The following is a 14003-nucleotide window of genomic DNA, read 5'->3' as shown; positions in this document are numbered from 1 at the left end:
GAAACTTTTTCACATAAGTGTCGAAACCCCAAACTTTCAAAAAACGACAGTTTAGATTTCTCTAAACCTCAGTCTATACTGTGTCATCTCAACGGAAATACGCGGTGCCCTATTTAAAGTGAGTGCGGTTGTCTCTAATGCATAACCCATAAACGATAGTGGTAATTCGATAAGAGACATCATAGTATGCACCATACCAAATAGTGCGTGGCTATGACGTTCAGACACATCATCACACTATGATGTTCCAGGTGGCATGAACTGCGAAACAATTTCCACATTGTCTTAACTGTGTACCAAAACTCGTAACTCAGATATTCATTTCCATGATCATATCGTAGACAGTTTATCCTCTTGTTACGACGAACTTCACTCTGAAACGGAATTGAACTTTTCAACATTTCAGACTTGTGATTCATTAAGTAAATACTCCTGTATCTACTCAAATCGTCAGTGAAGTAAGAACATAATGATATCCACTGCGTGCCTCAGCACCCATTGGACTGCATACATCAAAATGTATCACTTCCAACAAGTTACTATCTTATTTCATCTCAATGAAAACAAGGCCTTGCTCATGTGGTATGATTTGCATGTCACTAGTGATTCAAAATCAGGTGAGTACAAAGATCCATCAGCATGGAGCCTCTTCATGCAATTTATACTAACATGACTCAAGCGGCAGTGCCACAAGTAAGTGGTACTACTATCATCAACTTGTATCTTTTGGCACCAATATCATGAACATGTGTAACACTACGATCGAGATTCAATAAACCATTTAAGGTGATTATTCAAGAAAATAGAGTAACCATTATTCTCTTTAAATGAATAATCATATTGCAAAACACGTTCCAATCATGTTCATGCTTAACGCAAGCACCAAATAACAATTATTTAGGTTTAACACCAATCCCTATGGTAGAGGAAGCGTGCGACGTTTGATCATATCAACCTTGGAAACACTTCCAACACGTATCGTCACCGCGCCTTTAGCTAGTCTCCGTTTATGCCGTAGCTTTCATTTCGTGTTACTAATCACTTAGCAACCAAACCGGTATCCAATACCCTCATGCTACTAGGAGTTCTAGTAAAGTACACATCAACATCATGTATATCAAATATACTTCTCTTGACTTTTGCCAGCCTTCTTATCTACCAAGTATCTAGAGTTGCTCCGCCTCAGTGACTGTTCCCCTCATTACAGAAGCACTTAGTCTCAGGTTTGGGTTTAATCTTGGGTCTCTTCATTAGTGCAGCAACTGTTTTGCCGTGTCACGAAGTGTCCCTTCTAGCCCTTGCCTTTCTCGAAACTTAGTGGTTTTACTAACCATCAACTATTGATGCTCCTTCTTGATTTCTACTTTCGCAGTGTCAAACATCGCGAATCACTCAAAGATCATAGTATCTATCCTTGATATGTTATAGTTCATCATGAAGCTCTCATAGCTTGGTGGCAGTGACCTTGGAGAACCATCACTATCTCATCTGGAAGATTAACTCCCACTTGATTCAAGCGATTGTCGTACTCAGACAATCTGAGCACACGCTCAACGATTGAGCTTTTCTCCTTTACTTTGTGGACAAAGAATCTTGTCGGAGGTCTTGTACCTCTTAACAAGGGCACAAGCATGAAACCACAATTTCATCTCTTTAGAACATCTCTCATGTTCCGTGACGTTTCAAAACGTTTTCGGCGCCTTGCTTCTAAGCCATTAAGTATTTTGTACTGAACTATCGTGTAGTCATCAGAAACATGTATGTCGGATGTTCACAGCATCCACAGACGACGCTCGAGGTGCAGCACACCGAGTGGTGCATTAAGGACATAAGCTTTCTGTGCAGCAACGAGGACAATCCTCGGTTTTACAGACTCAGTCTGCAAAGTTTGCTACTATCAACTTTCAACTAAATTTTCTCTAGGAACATATAAAAACAGTAGAGCTATAGCGCAAGCTACATCGTAATTCGCAAAGACCATTAGACTATGTTCATGACAATTAGTTCAATTAATCATATTACTTAAGAACTCCCACTCAAAAAGTACATCTCTCTAGTCATTTGAGTGGTACATGATCCAAATCCACTATCTCAAGTCCGATCATCACGTGAGTCGAGAATAGTTTCAGAGGTAAGCATCTCTATGCTAATCATATCAACTATACGATTCATGCTCGACCTTTCGGTCTCATGTGTTCCGAGGCCATGTCTGCACATGCTAGGCTCGTCAAGCTTAACCCGAGTGTTCCGCGTGCGCAACTGTTTTGCACCCGTTGTATGTGAACGTTGAGTCTATCACACCCGATCATCACGTGGTGTCTCGAAACGACGAACTGTAGCAACGGTGCACAGTCGGGGAGAACACAATTTCGTCTTGAAATTTTAGTGAGAGATCACCTCATAATGCTACCTTCGTTCTAAGCAAAATAAGGTGCATAAAAGGATTAACATCACATGCAATTCATAAGTGACATGATATGGCCATCATCTTGTGCTTCTTGATCTCCATCACCAAAGCACCGGCACGATCTTCTTGTCACCGGCGTCACACCATGATCTCCATCATCATGATCTCCATCAACGTGTCGCCATCGGGGTTGTCATGCTACTCATGCTATTACTACTAAAGCTACATCCTAGCAAAATAGTAAACGCATCTGCAAGCACAAACGTTAGTATAAAGACAACCCTATGGCTCCTGCCGGTTGCCGTACCATCGACGTGCAAGTCGATATTTCTATTACAACATGATCATCTCATACATCCAATATATCACATCACATTGTTGGCCATATCACATCACAATCATACCCTGCAAAAACAAGTTAGACGTCCTCTAATTTTGTTGTTGCATGTTTTACGTGGTGACCATGGGTATCTAGTAGGATTGCATCTTACTTACGCAAACACCACAACGGAGATATATGAGTTGCTATTTAACCTCATCCAAGGACCTCCTCGGTCAAATCCGATTCAACTAAAGTTGGAGAAACTAACACCCGCCAGTCATCTTTTGAGCAACGGGGTTACTCGTAGCGATGAAACCAGTCTCTCGTAAGCGTACGAGTAATGTCGGTCCGAGCCGCTTCGATCCAACAATACCTCGGAATCAAGAAAAGACTAAGGAGGGCAGCAAAACGCACATCACCGCCCACAAAAACTTTTGTGTTCTACTCGAGAAGACATCTACGCATGAACCTAGCTCATGATGCCACTGTTGGGGAACGTCGCATGGGAAACAAAAATTTTCCTACGCGCACGAAGACCTATCATGGTGATGTCCATCTACGAGAGGGGATGTGTGATCTACGTACCCTTGTAGACCGTACAGCAGAAGCGTTAGAGAACGCAGTTGATGTAGTGGAACGTCCTCACGTCCCTCGATCCGCCCCGCGAACAATCCCGCGATCAGTCCCACGATCTAGTACCGAACGGACGGCACCTCCGCGTTCAGCACACGTACAGCTCGACGATGATCTCGGCCTTCTTGATCCAGCAAGAGAGACGGAGAGGTAGAAGAGTTCTCCGGCAGCGTGACGGCGCTCCGGAGGTTGGTGATGATCTTGTCTCAGCAGGGCTCCGCCCGAGCTCCGCAGAAACACGATCTGGAGGAAAAACTATGGAGGTATGTGGTCGGGCAGCCGTGAGAAAGTCGTCTCAATTCTGCCCTAAAAGCCCCATATATATAGGAGGAGGGAGGGGGACCTTGCCTTGGGGTCCAAGGGATCCCCAAGGGGTCGGCCGAGCCAAGGGGGGGAGGACTCCCCCCCCAAACCGAGTTGGACTTGGTTTGGTGGGAGGAGTCCCCCTCCCTTCCCACTTCTTCCCTCTTTTTTTTTCTTTTCCTTTGATTTTCTTATCTTGGCGCATAGGCTCCCTTGGGGCTGTCCCACCAGCCCACTAAGGGCTGGTGTGTCCCCAAAAAGCCTATGGGCTTCCCCGGAGTGGGTTGCCCCCCTCCGGTGAACTCCCGGAACCCATTCGTCATTCCCGGTACATTCCCGGTAACTCCGAAAACCTTCCGGTAATCAAATGAGGTCATCCTATATATCAATCTTCGTTTCCGGACCATTCCAGAAACCCTCGTGACGTCCGTGATCTCATACGGGACTCCAAACAACATTCGGTAACCAACCATATAACTCAAATACGCATAAAACAACGTCGAACCTTAAGTGTGCAGACCCTGCGGGTTCGAGAACTATGTAGACATGACCCGAGAGACTCCTCGGTCAATATCCAATAGCGGGACCTGGATGCCCATATTGGATCCTACATATTCCACGAAGATCTTTTATCGTTTGAACCTCAGTGCCAAGGATTCGCATAATCCCGTATGTCATTCCCTTTGTCCATCGGTATGTTACTTGCCCGAGATTCGATCGTCAGTATCCGTATACCTATTTCAATATCGTTTACCGGCAAGTCTCTTTACTTGTTCCGTAATACAAGATCCTGCAACTTACACTAAGTTACATTGCTTGCAAGGCTTGTGTGTGATGTTGTATTACCGAGTGGGCCCCGAGATACCTCTCCGTCACACGGAGTGACAAATCCCAGTCTTGATCCATACTAACTCAACCAACACCTTCGGAGATACCTGTAGAGCATCTTTATAGTCACCCAGTTACGTTGCGATGTTTGATACACACAAAGCATTCCTCCGGTGTCAGTGAGTTATATGATCTCATGGTCATAGGAATAAATACTTGACACGCATAAAACAGTAGCAACAAAATGACACGATCAACATGCTACGTCTATTAGTTTGGGTCTAGTCCGTCACATGATTCTCCTAATGATGTGATCCCGTTATCAAGTGACAACACTTGCCTATGGCCAGGAAACCTTTGACCATCTTTGATCAACGAGCTAGTCAACTAGAGGCTTACTAGGGACAGTGTTTTGTCTATGTATCCACACAAGTATTGTGTTTCCAATCAATACAATTATAGCATGGATAATAAACGATTATCATGAACTAAGAAATATAATAATAACTAATTTATTATTGCCTCTAGGGCATATTTCCAACAAAAACCGTGGAGGTATGTGGTCGGGCTGCCGTGGAAAGGTCGTCTCAAATCAGCCCTAAAACCTCCGTATATATAGGTGGGAGGGAGGGGGACCTTGCCTTGGGGTCCAAGGACCCTCAAGGAGTCGGCCGAGCCAAGGGGGAGTCCCCCTCCCTTCCCACCTCCTCCTTTTTTTCCCCTTTTTCCTTTGATTTCTTATCCTTGGCGCATAGGACCCTTTTGGGCTGACCCACCAGCCCACTAAGGGCTGGTGCGCCACCCTTATAGCCTATGGGCTTTCCCGGGGTGGGTTGCCCCCCCCCCCCGGTGAACTCCCGGAACCCATTCGTCATTTCCGGTACATTCCCGGTAACTCCGAAAACCTTCCGGTAATCAAATGAGGTCATCCTATATATCAATCTTCGTTTCCGGACCATTCCGGAAACCCTCGTGACGTCCGTGATCTCATCTGGGACTCCGAACAACATTCGGTAACCAACCATATAACTCAAATACGCATAAAACAACGTCGAACCTTAAGTGTGCAGACCCTGCGGGTTCGAGAACTATGTAGACATGACCCGAGAGACTCCTCGGTCAATATCCAATAGCGGGACCTGGATGCCCATATTGGATCCTACATATTCTACGAAGATCTTATCGTTTGAACCTCAGTGCCAAGGATTCGTATAATCCCGTATGTCATTCCCTTTGTCCTTCGGTATGTTACTTGCCCGAGATTCGATCGTCAGTATCCGCATACCTATTTCAATCTCGTTTACCGGCAAGTCTCTTTACTCGTTCCGTAATACAAGATCCCGCAACTTACACTAAGTTACATTGCTTGCAAGGCTTGTGTGTGATGTTTGTATTACCGAGTGGGCCCCGAGAGACCTCTCCGTCACACGGAGTGACAAATCCCAGTCTTGATCCATACTAACTCAACTAACACCTTCAGAGGTACCTGTAGAGCATCTTTATAGTCACCCAGTTACGTTGCGACGTTTGATACACACAAAGCATTCCTCCGGTGTCAGTGAGTTATATGATCTCATGGTCATAGGAATAAATACTTGACACGCAGAAAACAGTAGCAACAAAATGACACGATCAACATGCTACGTCTATTAGTTTGGGTCTAGTCCATCACGTGATTCTCCCAATGACGTGATCCAGTTATCAAGCAACAACACCTTGTTCATAATCAGAAGACACTGACTATCATTGATCAACTGGCTAGCCAACTAGAGGCATGCTAGGGACGGTGTTTTGTCTATGTATCCACACATGTAAATGAGTCTTCATTCAATACAATTATAGCATGGATAATAAACTATTATCTTGATACAGGAATTATAATAATAACTATACATTTATTATTGACTCTAGGGCATAATTCCAACAGTCTCCCACTTGCACTAGAGTCAATAATCTAGCCCTCACATCACCATGTGAATTACATTGTAATAAATCTAACACCCATACAGTTCTGGTGTCGATCATGTTTTGGCCGTGGAAGAGGTTTAGTTAGCGGGTCTGCTACATTCAGATCCGTGTGCACTTTGCATATATTTACGTCCTCTTCCTCGACGTAGTCGCGGATGAGGTTGAAGCGTCGTTTGATGTGTCTGGTCTTCTTGTGAAACCGTGGTTCCTTTGCTAAGGCAATGGCACCAGTGTTGTCACAGAACAAGGTTATTGGATCCAGTGCACTTGGCACCACTCCAAGATCCGTCATGAACTGCTTCATCCAGACACCCTCCTTAGCCGCCTCCGAGGCAGCCATGTACTCCGCTTCACATGTAGAATCTGCTACGACGCTTTGCTTGGAACTGCACCAGCTTACTGCACCCCCATTAAGAATAAATACTCATCCGGTTTGCGACTTAGAGTCGTTCGGATCTGTGTCAAAGCTTGCATCAACGTAACCTTTTACGGCGAGCTCATCGTCACCTCCATACACGAGAAACATCTCCTTAGTCCTTTTCAGGTACTTCAGGATATTCTTGACCGCTGTCCAGTGATCCACTCCTGGATTACTCTGGAACCTACCTGCCATACTTATGGCCAGGCTAACATCCGGTCTAGTGCACAGCATCGCATACATGATAGAACCTATGGCTGAAGCATAGGGGACGGAGCGCATATGCTCTCTATCTTCATCAGTTGCTGGGCACTGAGTCTTACTCAATCTCGTACCTTGTAAAACTGGCAAGAACCCTTTCTTGGACTGTTCCATTTTGAACCTCTTCAAAACTTTATCAAGGTATGTGCTTTGTGAAAGTCCTATCAGGCGTTTTGATCTATCCCTATAGATCTTAATGCCTAGAATGTAAGCAGCTTCTCCTAGGTCCTTCATAGAGAAACTTTTATTCAAGTAACCTTTTATGCTCTCCAAAAGCTCTATGTTGTTTCCAATCAGTAATATGTCATCCACATATAATATTAGAAACGCCACAGAGCTCCCACTCACTTTCTTGTAAATACAAGATTCTCCAACCACTTGTATAAACCCAAATGCTTTGATCACCTCATCAAAGCGTTTGTTCCAACTCCGAGATGCTTGCACCAGTCCATAAATGGATCGCTGGAGCTTGCACACCTTGTCAGCATTTTTAGGATCGACAAAACCTTCGGGTTGCATCATATACAACTCTTCCTTGAGGAAACCGTTAAGGAACACCGTGTTGACATCCATCTGCCAGATTTCATAATCGAAAAATGCAGCTATTGCTAACATGATTCTGACGGACTTAAGCATCGCTACGGGTGAGAAAGTCTCATCGTAGTCAACTCCTGGAACTTGTGAAAAACCCTTTGCCACAAGTCGAGCTTTATAAACGGTCACATTACCGTCAGCATCCGTCTTCTTCTTAAAGATCCATTTGTTCTGAATAGCCTTGCGGCCCTCGGGTAGTATCTCCAAAGTCCACACTTTGTTCTCATACATGGATCCTATCTCGGATTTCATGGCTTCTAGCCATTTGTTGGAATCTGGGCCCACCATTGCTTCTTCATAATTTGCAGGTTCATCGTTGTCTAACAACATGATTGATAAGACGGGATTACCGTACCACTCTGGAGCAGTGCGTGATCTCGTCGATCTGCGTGGTTCAACAGAAACTTGAACTGGAGTTTCATGATCATCATCATTAACTTCCTCCTCAACCGGCGTCGCAACGACAGAGGTTTCCCCTTGCCCTGCGCCACCATCCAGAGGGATGAGAGGTTCGACAACCTCATCAAGTTCTATCTTCCTCCCACTCAATTCTCTCGAGATAAAGTCCTTCTCGAGAAAAGCTCCGTTTTTAGCAACAAACACTTTGCCCTCGGATTTGAGATAGAAGGTGTACCCAACTGTCTCTTTTGGGTAACCTATGAAGACGCACTTTTCCGCTTTGGGTTCCAGCTTTTCAGGCTGAAGCTTTTTGACATAAGCATCACATCCCCAAACTTTAAGAAATGACAACTTTGGTCTTTTCCCATACCATAGTTCGTATGGTGTCGTCTCAACGGATTTTGATGGTGCCCTATTTAAAGTGAATGCAGCTGTTTCTAATGCATAACCCCAAAAAGATAATGGCAAATCAGTAAGAGTCATCATAGATCGCACCATAACAAAGTACGATTACGACGTTCGGACACACCATTACGCTGTGGTGTTCCAGGCGGTGTTAACTGTGAAACAATTCCACATTGTCTTAAGTGCGCACCAAACTCGAAACTCAGATATTCACCCCCACGATCAGACCGTAGGAACTTGATCTTCTTGTTACGATGATTTTCCACTTCACTCTGAAATTGCTTGAACTTTTCAAATGTCTCAGACTTGTGCTTCATCAAGTAGACATAACCATATCTCTTTAAATCGTCAGTGAAGGTGAGAAAATAACGATATCCGCCGCGTGCCTCTACGCTCATTGGACCACACACATCGGTATGTATGATTTCCAACAAGTCACTTGCACGCTCCATTGTTCCGGAGAACGGAGTCTTAGTCATCTTGCCCATGAGGCATGGTTCGCACGTGTCAAGTGAATCAAAGTCAAGTGACTCCAAAAGTCCATCAGCATGGAGTTTCTTCATGCGCTTTACACCAATATGACCCAAGCGGCAGTGCCACAAAAATATGGCGCTATCATTGTTTACTCTAACTCTTTTGGTCTCAATGTTATGTATATGTGTATCGCTATCAACATTCAATATGAACAATCCTCTCACATTCGGTGCATGACCATAAAAGATGTTACTCATAGAAATAGAACAACCATAATTCTCAGACTTAAAAGAGTAACCGTCTCGCAATAAACAAGATCCAGATATAATGTTCATGCTCAATGCATGCACTAAATAACAATGATTTAAGTTCATCACTAATCCCGATGGTAGCTAAAGTGACACTGTGCCGACGGCGATTGCATCAACCTTGGAACCATTTCCTACGCGCATCGTCACTTCGTCTTTCGCCAGCCTTCGTCTATTCCGTAGTTCCTGCTTCGAGTTGTAAATGTGAGCAACAGAACCGGTATCGAATACCCAGGCACTACTACGAGAGCCGGTTAAGTACACATCAATAACATGTATATCAAATATACCTGATTTTTCTTTGCCCGCCTTCTTATCTGCCAGATACTTGGGGCAATTGCGCTTCCAGTGACCCAAACCCTTGCAATAGAAGCACTCTGTTTCAGGCTTAGGTCCAGCCTTGGGTTTCTTCGGCGGATTGGCAACAGGCTTGCCGCTCTTCTTCGAATTGCCCTTCTTGCCTTTGCCGTTTCTCTTGAAACTAGTGGTCTTGCTCACCATCAACACTTGATGTTCTTTACGGAGTTCAGACTCTGCGACTTTCAGCATCGCAAACAACTCGCCGGGAGACTTGTTCATCCCTTGCATGTTGTAGTTCAACACAAAGCCTTTATAGCTTGGCGGCAGTGATTGAAGGATTCTGTCAGTGATAGCTTCTTGCGGGAGTTCAATCCCCAGCTCAGCTAGACGGTTTGAGTACCCAGACATTTTGAGCACATGTTCACTGACAGACGAGTTTTCCTCCATCTTGCAAGCATAGAATTTATCGGAGGTCTCATACCTCTCGATCCGGGCGTTCTTCTGAAAGATAAACTCCAACTCCTGGAACATCTCAAATGCTCCATGACGCTCAAAGCGACGTTGAAGTCCCGGTTCTAAGCCATACAAGACTGCACATTGAACTATCGAGTAGTCCTCCTTACGTGCTAACCAAGCGTTCTTAACATCCTGATCAGCCGTGGCGGGTGGTTCATCTCCTAGCGCAGCATTAAGGACATAATCCTTCTTCCCAGCTTTTAAGATTAGCTTAAGATTACGAGCCCAGTCTACAAAGTTGCTTCCATCATCTTTCAACTTAGCTTTCTCTAGGAACGTATTAAAATTCAGGATGACTGTCGCGTGAGCCATGATCTACAACACAAATATATTCAAAGTGGACTTAGACTATGTTCAAGATAATTAGAGTTCAACTTAATCAAATTATATGCTAAACTCCCACTCAAAAAGTACATCTCTCTAGTCATTTGAGTGGTTCATGATCCACTTACACTATCCCAAGTCCGATCATCACGTGAGTTGAGTATAGTTTCAGTGGTAAGCATCCCTATGCTAATCATATCAACTATATGATTCATGATCGACCTTTCGGTCTCATGTGTTCCGAGGCCATGTCTGCACATGCTAGGCTCGTCAAGCTTAACCCGAGTGTTCCGCGTGCGCAACTGTTTTGCACCCGTTATATGTGAACGTTGAGTCTATCACACCCGATCATCACGTGGTGTCTCGAAACGACGAACTGTAGCAACGGTGCACAGTCGGGGAGAACACAATTTCGTCTTGAAATTTTAGTGAGAGATCACCTCATAATGCTACCGTCGTTCTAAGCAAAATAAGGTGCATAAAAGGATTAACATCACATGCAATTCATAAGTGACATGATATGGCCATCATCACGTGCTTCTTGATCTCCATCACCAAAGCACCGGCACGATCTTCTTGTCACCGGCGCCACACCATGATCATACATCAACGTGTTGCCATCGGGGTTGTCGTGCTACTTATGCTATTACTACTAAAGCTACATCCTAGCAAAATAGTAAACACATCTGCACGCACAAACGTTAGTATAAAGACAACCCTATGGCTCATGTCGGTTGCCGTACCATCGACGTGCAAGTCGATATTTCTATTACAACATGATCATCTCATACATCCAATATATCACATCACATCGTTGGCCATATCACATCACAATCATACCCTGCAAAAACAAGTTAGACGTCCTCTAATATTGTTGTCGCATGTTTTACGTGGTGACCAAGGGTATCTAGTAGGATCGCATCTTACTTACGCAAACACCACAACGGAGATATATGAGTTGCTATTTAACCTCATCCAAGGACCTCCTCGGTCAAATCCGATTCAACTAAAGTTGGAGAAACCGACACTTGCCAGTCATCTTTGAGCAAAGGGGGTTACTCGTAACGATGAAACCAGTCTCTCGTAAGCGTACGAGTAATGTCGGTCCAAGCCGCTTCAATCCAACGATACCGCGGAATCAAGAAAAGACTAAGGAGGGCAGCAAAACGCACATCACCGCCCACAAAAACTTTTGTGTTCTACTCGAGAAGACATCTACGCATGAACCTAGCTCTGATACCACTGTTGGAGAACGTCGCATGGGAAACAAAAATTTTCCTACGCGCACGAAGACCTATCATGGTGATGTCCATCTACGAGAGGGGATGAGTGATCTACGTACCCTTGCAGACCGTACAGCAGAAGCGTTAGAGAACGCGGTTGATGTAGTGGAACGTCCTCACGTCCCTCGATCCGCCCCGCGAACAATCCCGCGATCAGTCCCACGATCTAGTACCGAACGGACGGCACCTCCGCGTTCAGCACACGTACAGCTCGACGATGATCTCGGCCTTCTTGATCCAGCAAGAGAGACGGAGAGGTAGAAGAGTTCTCCGGCAGCGTGACGGCGCTCCGGAGGTTGGTGATGACCTTGTCTCAGCAGGGCTCCGCCCGAGCTCCGCAGAAACGCGATCTAGAGGAAAAACCGTGGAGGTATGTGGTCGGGCTGCCGTGGAAAGGTCGTCTCAAATCAGCCCTAAAACCTCCGTATATATAGGTGGGAGGGAGGGGGACCTTGCCTTGGGGTCCAAGGACCCTCAAGGAGTCGGCCGAGCCAAGGGGGAGGACTCTCCCCCCCCCCCCAAACCGAGTTGGACTAGGTTTGGTGGGAGGGAGTCCCCCTCCCTTCCCACCTCCTCCTTTTTTTCCTTTTTCCTTTGATTTCTTATCCTTGGCGCATAGGACCCTTTTGAGCTGTCCCACCAGCCCACTAAGGGCTGGTGCGCCACCCTTATAGCCTATGGGCTTCCCCGGGGTGGGTTGCCCCCCCCCCCCCCGGTGAACTCCCGGAACCCATTCGTCATTCCCGGTACATTCCCGGTAACTCCGAAAACCTCCCGGTAATCAAATGAGGTCATCCTATATATCAATCTTCGTTTCCGGACCATTCCGGAAACCCTCGTGACGTCCGTGATCTCATCTGGGACTCCGAACAACATTCGGTAACCAACCATATAACTCAAATACGCATAAAACAACGTCGAACCTTAAGTGTGCAGACCCTGCGGGTTCGAGAACTATGTAGACATGACCCGAGAGACTCCTCGGTCAATATCCAATAGCGGGACCTGGATGCCCATATTGGATCCTACATATTCTACGAAGATCTTATCGTTTGAACCTCAGTGCCAAGGATTCGTATAATCCCGTATGTCATTCCCTTTGTCCTTCGGTATGTTACTTGCCCGAGATTCGATCGTCAGTATCCGCATACCTATTTCAATCTCGTTTACCGGCAAGTCTCTTTACTCGTTCCGTAATACAAGATCCCGCAACTTACACTAAGTTACATTGCTTGCAAGGCTTGTGTGTGATGTTTGTATTACCGAGTGGGCCCCGAGATACCTCTACGTCACACGGAGTGACAAATCCCAGTCTTGATCCATACTAACTCAACTAACACCTTCGGAGATACCTGTAGAGCATCTTTATAGTCACCCAGTTACGTTGCGACGTTTGATACACACAAAGCATTCCTCCGGTGTCAGTGAGTTATATGATCTCATGGTCATAGGAATAAATACTTGACACGTAGAAAATAGTAGCAACAAAATGACACGATCAACATGCTACGTCTATTAGTTTGGGTCTAGTCCATCACGTGATTCTCCCAATAACGTGATCCAGTTATCAAGCAACAACACCTTGTTCATAATCAGAAGACACTGACTATCATTGATCAACTGGCTAGCCAACTAGAGGCATGCTAGGGACGGTGTTTTGTCTATGTATCCACACATGTAAATGAGTCTTCATTCAATACAATTATAGCATGGATAATAAACTATTATCTTAATACAGGAATTATAATAATAACTATACATTTATTATTGCCTCTAGGGCATAATTCCAACAGTGTTGTGCGGAAGAGTTGGTTCTGGATGATGGCGATAATGCGTCATGCGTTGGAGCTGTGGATGAGAAAGCAGATGAAGACGACGCAAAGAGTCGTCCAACGAAGCGCGCCAAGCTCTAGTTTGCGCAAAATAAATATGGTGATGGAATCTACGAAGTTCACGTCTGTGTGATCAAAAATGATGTAACTTGTAGTGCATCTGAACTTAATGGGAAGAGGATTAACTGTTAAGATGAACCTCCTGATATTGGTTTGGCATCGTCGTAATTACTTCTTTTATGCGAGAAATGGTTTTGCATGCATGCATGGGTGGGTGATTTGCATTGACGGGTGGGGTAAGCATTGAGTAATCATACATTGAAGAAGTAAAAAAATTGAATGACTAGGATAACCGGTCTCACCTACCCATGTGCCATCAGCCAGCTTGGCCACCAGTTCTATTTAAAGCATGCCCTGGACCGGCCCAT

The 14003-nt window shown here is 45.1% G+C and overlaps 1 protein-coding gene across 1 annotated transcript in view; it reads left to right on the top strand.

The window, feature by feature from the left end:
- Positions 1 to 14003, top strand: part of LOC123404857 (protein FAR1-RELATED SEQUENCE 5-like) — a 30492-nt gene that overhangs the window by 16212 nt on the left and 277 nt on the right. The gene's annotated exons all lie outside the window — the stretch shown is intronic.

The sequence above is a fragment of the Hordeum vulgare genome, chromosome 6H (genome assembly GCF_904849725.1).
Source record: "Hordeum vulgare subsp. vulgare chromosome 6H, MorexV3_pseudomolecules_assembly, whole genome shotgun sequence".
Lineage (NCBI taxonomy): Eukaryota > Viridiplantae > Streptophyta > Magnoliopsida > Poales > Poaceae > Hordeum > Hordeum vulgare.
The sequence above is the reverse complement of the archived record's forward strand: the minus strand, read 5'-3'. Positions and strand labels throughout refer to the sequence as shown.